The sequence below is a fragment of the Chionomys nivalis genome, chromosome 12, assembly GCF_950005125.1.
Source record: "Chionomys nivalis chromosome 12, mChiNiv1.1, whole genome shotgun sequence".
Classification (NCBI taxonomy): domain Eukaryota; kingdom Metazoa; phylum Chordata; class Mammalia; order Rodentia; family Cricetidae; genus Chionomys; species Chionomys nivalis.
Window position 1 is genome coordinate 44,543,334 of NC_080097.1, and position 13,211 is coordinate 44,556,544.

Here is a 13,211-nt window from a genome sequence, read left to right on the forward strand (position 1 = left end):
AGGACAATTTTCAGGAGCTGGCTCTTTCCTCCCGCTTCTTCAAGGCAGAATTTCTCTTGTTTCTGTTGCTTCACTGCAAGCTCAGTGCTACTTGCTCTTAAAGTTTCTCTGAGATTCTTCTGTCTTATACTCTTCTCTCACCACAGCAGGAATACCAGGATTACAGATGTGACCAACTACAAGCAGATTTTTTTTTGCATTGGTGTTGGAGATTTTATTCAGATTATCAAACATGCCCAAGTAACACTTAAACTCACTGACCCATGTCTGTGACTCCTAAGACAGAAATTTCTAACGATTGATAGAGAAATGAAGAGTGAGATCTGGAATGGCAGATCCCAGGGAATTCAATAAAAATATAATCAAAGCAGTTACAGCAATCATCTCAGAAATTTGACAACATTCAAAGTCATACAATAAACTGAAACCGTATATCTAAAGGGGATGCTACAGGTCAGTAAGATGGGGTATTTGAGATTTACAGCTGGAGCTGTCTCTGTTCCCCCTTTATTCTAGTTCAGTGGAGTGAAAGCCAGACATGGGCATTGTTGTACAAAATGAAAAGCTCTGATTGCTTTTGGAACGTTGTCAAAAATATCATCCCTACGGCGCATGAAACATTTTGTCTGAACTTGAAAAACCTCAGGGAAAGCTTTTTTTCCTTCAGAGTGTAGTGTGTAGTGTGTGTGTGTGTGTGTGTGTGTCTGTGTGTCTGTGTGTGTTTGAGTGATATTTGTGTTCAGGAGAAAGCCTGTGTATGTATGTGCATGGGTATAAGTGTGTGTGTGTGTGTTTAGGGAGAAAACTACCTCCAGGTGTTTCTGCAGCAATAGCAAACAGCCTTCAGTATCTCAGCTGCCTGGGGCTGTGATTTCAGTTGGGCAAACCAGAACCTGGATGGGTAATTGAAGGGGAAATGCTGGAACACTGGACAGCTACAGGGGCTTTGAGAAACTCAAACGTGTTCCGGGAGATCTAAGAGGCTCTACTTGTGCAAACTTGAGGAAATGGGCAGGAAAGGCCTGAGAAAGGAGAAGGCTGACCTTGTGCAAGTGGAAAGACAAAGGAAAGGATGTCTTTGAAGTCATCTGAGGTTTGGAGGATGACATTATTCTATGGATAGGTAACTACACATTGGAGAAGCACCATCCTAGAGTTGGTATTACCTAGCGTGCAATGCTCTTGGTAGAGGCGTTGGTCCTTGAGCATCATTGGAGTCTTCCACAGTGCCTGCAAATGCTAGCAAGGGCCACCGTATGCAGATCACAGAGAAGATGCCATCTAAGTAGAGATGAAGAAACAAGATCAATTAGCTGCCTTGGCAGGAATGAGGAGATTTGAATGGAATACTTATGACTCCTCCCACACACTTCAGCTATCAGACTGTTAAGATAATGCACCCAAAGGAATTGGAATTTTCCCAATAATCTCCTGCAGGGAGAAGACAACGTCTAGAAACCCTGGTGCCAGTCGGAGGAGGAGCTTGTTTCCTGGAGAGATTTCATACAGTTCTGACAATTTACCAGACAATCTTGCAAGAGGGATTGGGGCCAAGACAGTGATGATGAGCAGGGCAATAAATACCTGGACAAAAATTGCTTAATCATTTATAGCTTTGGCCCTCTGTGTGAACCTAAAGTTCATGTCAGGATCCCAAAGATACAGTTGAGGAGTAGACACTGAAACCCTTTGTTTCATTCCCAGTGTGGTCACACTGAATTGAACACATCTTCATTTTCCTTTTTTCCCCCACTGTATCTTTGCTTCTTTAATTGGCTTATGCTGGATGGTCAATCCTATATCGATAGGTCTGCCAGGGACCAGGTTCTCCCTGTACTGACTCCAGTAACAATCAGATACAGGTGAGACTATCAGAGAAATAAGTGTTTCTGTAACCTGCTTGGCAGGGATAAATCTATTCCAGAATCACTCTTCTTCTTCACTTTGACTATCAGGCTACTGAAACCGCGGACCTCTCCCCACCCACCCCAGTTCGAATCTCATACAGGGAGAGGAGAAAGCCTAATACACTGGTCAGCCAGATGAGAAATTCATTTCCATGAAAGAGTTATCACTTGTTAGACCCCCTTGCAGAAGACACAATGATGGACCAACGGTAGACAGGAGCACAACTTGACTAGGGCTTCTTAATTTGTGTAACTCTGGTCCTCTGTATATATATAAACCATTATCTTTCTTCCGAACCCTGAAGAACCCGAAGAGGAGCAGGCAACTTGTATCTCTTAGTCATTGCCACATTAAATAAATCCTCTTTGTCTCTTTTCCACTGCTAATTTAGCTGATTTGATGGCTTATTGAGGACAGGTGACCTGATCTGTAACCCTAAGTCTTGTGTCCCTAAGAAGCAGTGAGAGTTCTGCAGCAATCAGTGAACCAAACCTGGGTAAACCAAAGATTGTAAAGCCTTGATATTTGGGATCATGGGCCATCTACCATGGGTAACAATACTGAAGATAATGGAGTCACATTTCCCAGAAGTCATCAGGTGTCAATAGCTCCTCAGTCAGGTGTGAAGTCTTGGCGCCTTCCATCTCCATGCTGGAATGTTGACTGGCTTGATATTGTTTAGGTCTTCTGCCTGATTTTGAGTGCAAAGGTCCTGTTGTATCCAGAAGAAATTATTTCACAGCAATATCCCCTGACCTGTGACTTTTACATTTTAGTGACTCCCAACTGGACAATGTGAAGAGGAAAAGTGACCACAGGGTGCTCAGGCATAGATGGGGCATTTATGCCACACCTCCTCCAAAGACCATTTCAGAAGAAAGGCTGCAAATTTGCCTTTTCCTGTGCCAATTTATGTCATCAAACGTAATATCTTCTAGGTTCCTTATGTTGGAAAGACTAGATTTTCCTTTTAAAAGAATGAGCAATATTCCCACTGAGAGTGGATGAAGATTCCCTCTTCTTCACATCCTGGCTAACACATACTACTTTTCATCTATTGGTAATGGCCGTGTGTGTGTGTGTGTGTGTGTAAAATGCATATATACATGTGTGATCAAGTGCATGTGTCCATGTACTTTGTGAGGGCAGAGGAAGCTGTAGGATGTCTTATCCTATCACTCTTATCCTTATTCTTTAGAGGCAGGGAAGCAGGTTGGCTAACGGCAGCTCTTCACCTTTCCTGAGCTTCCAAATCCAATCCCAAAGTCCCATCACTAACTCTGCTGCAGCCTCCCTTCCAGCCCCTACCCCATCTCCAGTGGTTCATACAGATCTCCTCCAAGCTTCCTCCCCACTCATTTTGCTTTCCAGCCCCAACACCAGGAGACTTTCTCCAGGAACCAGAAAAGCAAGTAGGCCAGCAACATGGCCAACAATGCCTGTAGGCTCCATTTAGGTTGTAACTCTCCCACCTCTCTTCCGGATCCAATTTCCCAGTCTCATCCACTGCTCTGGAGCAAACTACCTGCTGTGGCCTCTCCTCACTCTCTGCCCCCAATCCCAGGGGACTAAGAAGGTCCTGGTAGAGCATCCTGGTTTCTCCTTCCTGTGGACCTCTTCAATCCCCAATTTCTATGTGATAACTCCCAAGACAGTGACCACATCTGTCAATATCCCATAAGAATTTCCTATCAGGCAACACACAACCACTATATTTTCCTAAAAGAAAAACATAAACTAAGGAACAAAATATTCACACCCCCCCCCAAAACAAGACCAGATATCACCATTGAGAATAATAATCTTCCCCAAACTAGATGCCTAAACACTAGCATATAAACACAATAATGACAACCAGGAGAGTATGTCTCCGCTAGAGCCCAGCAACCCTACCACAGCAGGTCCTGAGTATTCTAGCATAGCTGAAGCATAAGACAATGTCCTTATGTATATGATGTAGGTCCTTAAAGAGGAAATGGATGGATCCCTTAAAGAAATCTATAAAAACATAAAAAATAGCAGAAGGGAATGTGTAAACAAGTTCAAGACCTGAAAGTAGAAATACAGTCAATGAAGAAAACCCAAACTGAGGGAAATTTGGAAGTGAAAACTTTTGGAACTTGAACAGGAACCAGAGACAAGCCTCACCAACGGCATAAGGTGGAAGACTCTTAGACATTGCAGACAAAATAGGAGAAATGAATACCTCAGTCAAAGAAAATGTTAAACCTAAAAAATATGTGACACAAATATCCAGGAAATTTCAGATTATAAAAAGACCAAATCTAAGAATAGTAGGAATAGAGGAAGGAGAAGAAACCCAGGTCAAAAGTACAGAAAATATTTTCAAAGAAGAAATTTTCCCTCTCCTCTAAAAGGAGGTGTCTATAAAGGTACAGAAGCTTTAAGAATACCAAAAAGACTACACCATAAGGAAAATTCCCCTTGGCACATAGTAATCAAAACAATAAATGTACATTACAAAGAAAGAATATTAAAAGCTGCCAGGGAAAAAGACCAAGTAACATATAAAGGCAGACCTATTAGAATAACATCTGACTTCTCAGTGGAGACTTTGAAAATCCGAAGGGCCTGGACAGATGTCCAGATGACCACAGATGCCAGCCTAGACTATACCTAGCACAACTTTCCATTACCATAGATGGGGAAAATAAGACATTCCATGATAAAACCAAATGTAAGTAGTCTCTGTCTACAAATCCAACCCTACAGAAAGCACAAAACTCCAACCTGTAGAGGTTAACTAAACCCAAGGAAACACAAGGAATAAATAATTCTAGACCAGCAAATCAACAAAGGGGAAACACACACACAACCACCACTACCACACAAAGAGGACAACAATAATAAAAACGCAAGAGCAGACAAAGACCACTCACTCATGTTTCTCAACAGCTATGGTCTCCATTTCCCACCAAAAGACACAGACCAAGAGAAGGGGTGTGAAAACAGGGTCCATCCTTCTGCTGCATCCAAGAAACTTGTTATCATCAACAATAGGTATCACCTCAGGATAAATGAAGTGCTGGAGCTAACCGACGTTATAAAACCTAATGAAAATAACAGATATTTACAGAACATTTAATCCCTGGCATTTTTTAAAAAATTGACCACATGCTTGGAAACAAAGCAAATTTCAACAGAAAGAAGGAAAAATAAATAAAGGAACACCCTGCCTCCTATCTGATCACCTCAGATTAAAGTTCGATGTCAGAACAACAGAAATGACAGAACCCTTACCAACTTAGGGAAATTGAACAACTCTGTATTGAATGAAAAAAGGGGTGAAGGCAGAACTTAATAAAGAAATGAAAGACTTTCTAAAATTGAATAAAAATGAATACACAGCATACCCAGACTTATGAAACATGAAAAGGTGGTTCTAAAGGCAATCACATAGCACTAAGTGCCTGCATAAAAAATATCAGAGAGCTTTCATGCTAGCAACTTAATATCACACCTGACATATCTAGAACAAAAAGAAGAAATCACACCCAAAAGGAGTAGATAATAGTCAAAGAAGTGATAATAATAAAAAAGAAACCAAACTGAGGGATGAAATCATTAAAACAGAAACAACAACAAACCAATGCAAAGAATTGATTCTTTGTGAAAATTAGTTAGATTGACAAACCCTTATCTAAATTAACTAAAAGGCAGAGAAATAATATAAAATTGACAAAATTAGAAATGTACAAGGGGACATAATAATAGACACCAATGAAATTCAGAAAATCATACAGACATACTTTTAAAAACGTATACTCTACCAGATTAGAAAATTAAAAGAAATGAATATTTTTGATACATACCACTTATTAAAATTAAATCAAGATCAGATAAACAATTTATAAAGACCTATAATCTACAGTGAAATAGAAGCAGTTATTAAAAGTCTCCCATCCAGAAAAAGCCCTGGGCCAGATAGTTTTAGTGAAGAATTCTACCAGACTTTCAAAGAAGAGTTAATGACAATACTCCTCAAATTATTCCACAAGATAGAAACAGAAGGAACATTGCCTAACTCATTTTACAAGGCCACAGTTGCCCTATACGCAAACCACATAAAGACCCAACAAAGAAAGAGAATTAAAGACCAGTTTTTCTTCTAAACATAGGTGCAAAAATTCTCATAAGATAATTGCAAATGGAACTAAGAACACATCAAAAAGATCATCCACCATAATCAAGTAAGCTTTATCCCAAAGATGCAGGGATGGTTCAATATATAAAAATCAATAAATGTAATCTACCATATAAACAAACTGAAAGAAAAGCACATAATAATCTCATTAGACAAAGAAAAAACTTTTGACGAAATGCACCACTACTTCATGATAAAATGTCCTAGAGAGATGAAGATTATAAGAGACATACCTCAACATAATCAAGGCAGTTTACAACAAGCCCATAGCCAAAATTAACTTAAATGGAGAGAAACTCAAAGCAATTCCACTGAAATTAGGAATAGGACAAAGTTTTCAGTATCCCCATACTTAGAAAATAGATTACTTAGAGTACTTGAAGTCTTAGCTAGAGCAGTAAGGCAATTTAAGATTAAAGGATTGCAAATAGGAAAGGAAAAAGTCAATGTATCTTTATTTGGAGATGATAGGATAATATACATAAGTGACTCTAAAACTTATACTGATAACCACTTTTTGCAAAGTAGCTGGGGACAAAGTTAAGTCACAAAAATTAGTAGCCCTCCTATATACAAATGACAAATAGAGTGTGGAAGATATTAGGGAAACAATACTTTACACAATAGTCTTGAATACTGTGGTGGCTTGAATGAAAATGGCTCGTAGGGAGTGGCACAATTAGGAGGTGTGACCTTGTTGGTGTAGATCGCCTTGTTGGAGGAAGTGTGTCACTGGGGGTGCTTTGAGGTTTCAGATGCCCAAGCCAAGCCCACCATTTCTGTCTCTTCCTGCTGTCTGATGATCCCTTTGTAGAACTCCCAGCTCTCTCTCCAAGTACTATGTCTACCTGCTTCCTATCATGATGATCATGAACTAAACCTCTGAGCTGTAAGTCACCCCCAATTTAACATTTTCTTTCATTAATTAGAATTGTTGTTATGGTGTCTCATCACAGAAATAAAACTCTAGGTAAGACAAATAATGTATAATATCTTGGCCAACTCTAGCCAAGCAAATGAAAGACTTGTATGATTAAAAACTTCAAGACACAGAAGAAAGAAATTGAAAAAGATGTCAGAAGATGGAAAGATTTTTCATACTCACTGATCGGTAGGCTTAATATTGTAAGAATGGCCATCCTATCCAAAACAATCTACAGATTCAATTCAGTTTCCATGAAAATTCTAACACAACTCTTCACAGATCTTGAGAGGACAACTTTCAGCTTCATGCAGTGACATGGAAAATAAAACCCACTCAGGATAGCTAAAACATTCCTGAATAATATAAGAATGGTGGAAGGTATCACTCTCCTAGGTTTCAAGCTGTACTACATAAGTATAGTAATTAGACAGAAGTTAGGCACAAACACACACATGGATCAATGGAATCGAACTAAAGACCCAGACACAAATCAAACACCTATGGACATCTGATTTTTGATTTAAAAAAAAAAGAGGCCAGTAATACACATGAAAAACACAGTATCTTCAACAGATGGTGCTGATCTAACTGCGTGTCAGCATGTAGAGGGATCCAAATAAATCTGTATTTACCACCCTGCACAAAACTCAGGTTTTAGTGGATCAAAAACCTCAGCATAAAACCAGATACACGAAATCTGATAGAATAGAAAGTGTGGATATCTTTGAATTAATTTCCTTTTTCTTTTTAAATTTTATCTTTTGTATTTATTATTATTATTAATAATATATATTTCTTCTCTTTTTAACTTATAGTTCTTTGGCTTACAGTTTAGTGTTTTTATAAGTTACTGTAGTGTACCAATGGGTTAGTCTCTCTTTTGCCTTCTCTTGTTTCTTTTCCTTGCATTTGTTTTGTCCAATTCCAAGGTCTTAGTTTTTGTTTTATTTTATTATTATAATCACAAAAGTCTGTTTATTTTCTAATGGTAGACAGAAGAAGGGGTGGATCTGGATGGGAGGAGAGGTGGAGAGGATCTGGGAGGAGCAAAGGATGGGGAAACCATAATTGGGAAACAGTATGTGAGAAAAAAATCTGTTTTTAGTAAAATAAAAAAAAAGAAAATAAGTTATATCCTTAAAGAATGATGGTTTGTGTGCATTTTTGTTACTTATTTCAAATACAATGAGTCTTGTCTTATTTAAATGTATAAATAAGTTAAATTAGCAAATATTAGAAACATTTAATCTTGAATAAGTGAGCATAACTTTAAAAGCAATTCATTATTATAACCCCCCTTTTTATGCTAACACAAGTTGAATTTGTAATAGACAAGTACATTGGCGCCACATCTAATGCATAGAACCCTTGGTCGCAGCATCTAGCGCACAGAACTTTTGGGTTTTCCAACCTGCTGCTCATAGGAAGATTGTCATGCACCAATATCCGATGTATGCTTTGCTGGACTCATCCTGCCAGGCCCTGCCATCTCCCCTCCCACAGAGTGCTGCTTCAGGCCTGCATCTCACTGTTTATGGGGCAGTGTTAGGTTTTATCTTGTAGAAGAGCTTTTATGGACAAAGAATAGGTTTATTTCCACTTTAGTTGATACCTAGTGTCAAACCCCAACTTCTTTGGGAGATTGTGTTTCAAACAGAAGCTCCCGAAAGATCAGTTACATAACTGAGCAGTCATAAGGAAAGTCAGAAGCACATTTATGCTCTTGTGTAAATGGGCACGGCAGGAGTGAGGTAAAAGGAAGGCAATGTGCAGGGATTAGTGAAAAATCACAGGCAGTTTGAAATGGTTGGTCTTTTTCTGCTCTGAGAAAATTCATATTTCACAGTGTTAAGAACATGTAAGGCAAGATTTATCCTCACAAAAATCACACTTTTTTTTTGAGACAAGAAACAGAGTCTTATGTATTTCAGGTCAGTCGTGTAGCTGAGGAGGACCTTGAACCTCAGATTCTTCTACTTCTACATATTGAGTGTTGGGATTACAGCTGCATACTTCTATATATGTTTATATGGTGCTGAAGAGAACCCAGGGCTTCCTGGATACTAGGCCAACACTCCATGGACAGAGATATACCCCTGTAGACTTAATTGTTGTGGAATAATCTTTCTGTGCACTGTGAAGAAGGGTCACTCTGACTGGTTTAATAAAGAGCTGATTGACCAATTAGCTAGGCGAGATTTCCAAGCACAGAGGATGCTGGGAAGAAGAAGGGCAGAGAAGCATGAAACACAGAACAAGGAGGATGGGCACTAAGGAAGTGAGGTAATAAAAACTTGAGGCGGAAAGTAAATTAATATAAATGGGTTAATTTAAGTTAAAAGAGCTAGTTAGAAACAAGCCTAAGCTAAGGCCAAGCTTTCATAATTAACATAAATCTCCAAGCCAATATCAGGGAGCTGACAGTCCTGATGAAAAATCCACCTATACTTAATGAATTTTTAAGTGTACAATGCAGTATTCTTCTTGTTGTTGTTTTGGGAGCATGGTCTCACTATGTAGCCCAGGCTGTCCTGGAACTCACTATATAGATCAGGCTGGCCTCAAACTCACAGAGGTCCACCTGCCTCTGCCTCCCAAGTGGTGGGAGATTGAAGACATGTGCCACCACACTTGGCACTGGTGCAGTATTCTTGACTGAGGGTAGATATGGTGTAGAAAGTTTTAGAGTTTATTAATCTTTCTCTAGGAACACTTCACTCACTCCCTGCCCCGTCAAGCCTCTGACAACCGTCTTTCGACCCTTTGCTTCTGTGAAGTCCTTGCTTTCAGCTAACGCAGAACCACGAAGCACTCATCTTTTGATGACTGGTTTATTTCATTATCACCAGTTAATAGGGCCTGGCTGAGTTCCAAGCAGTGTACTCGGTATTGTGTGACATTAAAATATTTATAAAGCAAAGCCTTTTTTTCAATTATCTTTTACTTCAATGCATAGGATAAGAATGAGATTTATCTCAACAATTACATAACTCTCCACGGTGTTTATTTTTCATAAAATAATTAAAAATCATTTGTAACGCCCATAAAGAAAGGTTATTAAGATAATATTTTTCATTAAAATGAAAATCTATCTTATAATCTCCCTTGCTTGGTTAGAGATAAACTTAAAGAAGAACAAAAATGCATCAGTAAAAATGTGGGATATGATAGTCCTCCCTTCTCGCCATTGCTCTTGCATGATTTCCATCAGTTCTTTCCTTTGTGATGAATCATGATATAAAAATACTAGTAGAATTTTCAGAAAGAAATTATTAGAAAGTTTTAGTTTGCCCATCTTCCCAATGCGATAATAAAATATTGTTTATCCCAGAAGTGAGCTGTCTCCTTTCCAGGATAGCAGCGCTCTATACACTGACTTCCCAGAGGTAGTTAGAGACAGGTAAATAGAACATGCTTATATAACCATCATTACACTATATCATTGTAATTGATCTCATTTACTATTGTTTGATCTTCTTAATTTCTTAAAATTAAATTTGAAAATTAATTTAAAGATATTCTTTATCAACTTCAAGAATTTCATGTGTGCATACATTGTATTTTCATCATTTTTTACCTCCTATTTATCTCCCTTAACCTTCCCATGTTTACTTCCACCTCCTCCCAACTTTACATCTTTTGTTTCTGTTTTTTTTAATAGTCTAATGTTTGCAATTTGTGCTGGTCAGACACCCATGTATGTGTGGTCCCCCAAAGGATATGCTCTATCTACCAGAAACCACACCCTTAAGACAAACTGACTCTCCCTTCTCCAGAGTCACCAGCTGTTGCAGCTTCTCAGATAGGAGTGGAGGCGCATGAACCCCTTTTAAGCTGTGTCAGAATGCCAGTTGGCTTGATCTTGCGTTGCTGTTGTGCAGCTACCACAAGTGCTAAGAGTTTGCGAGTGCAATGGTCTCAGTCCTGTCATGTTTAGAAGACACTTTTATCCTTGTTCTCCCTGACTTCTGAATCTTAAGATTTTCCATTCCTCTTCCTCTGTGATCCCTGTGCTCTGGGGGTGAGTTTGTATAATAAAAATGTACCATTTATAGCTAAGAACAACACAGATGTATCTTTTCTGAATGTTGACTAGTTGCGAGTTTCTCTATTAACTGCTGTTTGCTGCAAACAGATAAATTTGCTGATGAGGCCTGAGAATTGCACTGATTTATGGGTGTAGAGCTAGGAATTTAGAGGAAAGTGTAATAGTCTTTCCATTTAGCAAAATAGAGTAGGTTCATTTGAGGGGCCTGTGAGTTCCCCAAACATGGGTTCTTAGACAGATTTACAAAACTAGGTATATGTTTCCTTCTTTGAGCTGGTCTTAAATCTAACCAGAAAGAGATTGGTTATGGCCATAACATCCATGGTACTATTCTACCCGTAGGCATGGCTTGATATACCAGTCTTTTTTTTTTTTTGGTTTTTCGAGACATGATTTCTCTGTAGCTTTGGTGTCCATCCTGGATCTAGCTCTTGTAGACCAGGATGGCCTCGAACTCGCAGAGATCCACCTGACTCTGCTTCCCAAGTGCTGGGATTAAAGGCGTGCGCCACCACCACCCGGCCTATACCAGTCTTTATTGTAGTCCATAGGGTTCACAGCTTCATAAAATTATTGCTGACTTTTCTTTTCTCCAAATAACATATTTTGGTGCAATGAAAGCCAGCCTGAATGGTGAAAACTTCTTGATAAGCACCAACTTGATCACTCCATGTCCTGTCAACAAAGTGTGTAGGGTCTTTAGCATTAGGGTCTAACCATCAGGTTCTCGTGGACAACTGTCTGTGGGACACCCCTGACCAACGAATTAAAGGCGGTGTCTCTCATCTAGCACTCAAGTGTTTGTTGTTATAAGGGAGCATTACCCTATGTGTAGTATAACTCCAATTAAGTTATCTCTCCATATATGTATGTGTATGTGTGTATATGCATGTATGTGTATGTATATGGACATGTATATATGTGTGTATGCATATGAATATACACTGGACTTATGTATGTTTATATATATATATATATATATATATATATTCACATATATGAGGCTTATAAAGTAGTAGGTTCCCATATGGAGTTCTCAAATATCCTTAGTGTTAGTTATTTCCCCTCTACCCTTCCTCCCCACTACTCTCCAATCTAACTCCCCACTTAAACCTCTCTCCCCATATTGTACTCTCCATAGCTTCAGACATTTATTGTAGATTTTTGTGTAGCACTTTCTTTGGAGAAGAGGACTTCTGTATACAAAACACTGTCACATCCACTGGGTTGCTTTAATTGTACAGGGTCAGAAGAGAACTTAGGACCTCATTGCGTAAACACAGAACGTGAGCCAGGAAGTGAGTGCCTTCCTCGAAGTCACCATACTTGTAAGTCTAGATCCTTAGAGAGCAGTGACCTGCTTTGGTAATATTGACTGCCTTACAGACATATATATATAGTTTATTTAGTTTGGTTCTCACAATATTGCACTGTGAACATTTTTAAGGTCATAGTAACTATTTCACTATTTTCTATTAATATCTAAAATGTGTGTAATGTCTTCAGATCAGGAACAGCACCATAAATTGAACAGAAAGCTAGACACACAAATACATCTTGTTGACTTGTATATAGACTGCTAGTTTATCTGTTCATATCTTTCTCAATCTTCCATGTAGGTCGATTGGACTCTTAAACATTGATTTATATGAGCATTTATTTATATTTGACCTTCTTAGAAAAAGTCTGAAGCACAGTCCCACTAAGTAGTCCCAGCTGGCCTGAGACTTACCCGCACAGCCCGTGCAGGCACCGAACTTGCAATCTTCTTGCCTCAGCCTCACAAGTAGCTGAAATTACAGATATGTTTTGTTTTAGGATCTTACATTTTTCAAACAGACATTTATTTTTCCTCTCAGACTTTTACTCCTGCTTCCCTTAGAGTGTCTTTTATTGCTAAGAAACCTAAAGTTTCCTAGGGTTCAATTTTGTCTTTTGATTCTGGTCTTCTGAGTTTAGTATGGCTTAGCGGATCACTGCAAAAAGTGCACAGTGCTTAGTGATAAGAGAAACCTTAGCACTGAGTTGAGTCAGTGTCTTTGTGTGGTTCTATCACAGGACGTGAGGTCAAGTGGCTAGGCTGATGGCAGGGATTGATTTCTCTGGCAGTCCCAAATTCTGGTCTCATTATCTGACCTACTGTGCTATGTGAGCTATCCTATGTA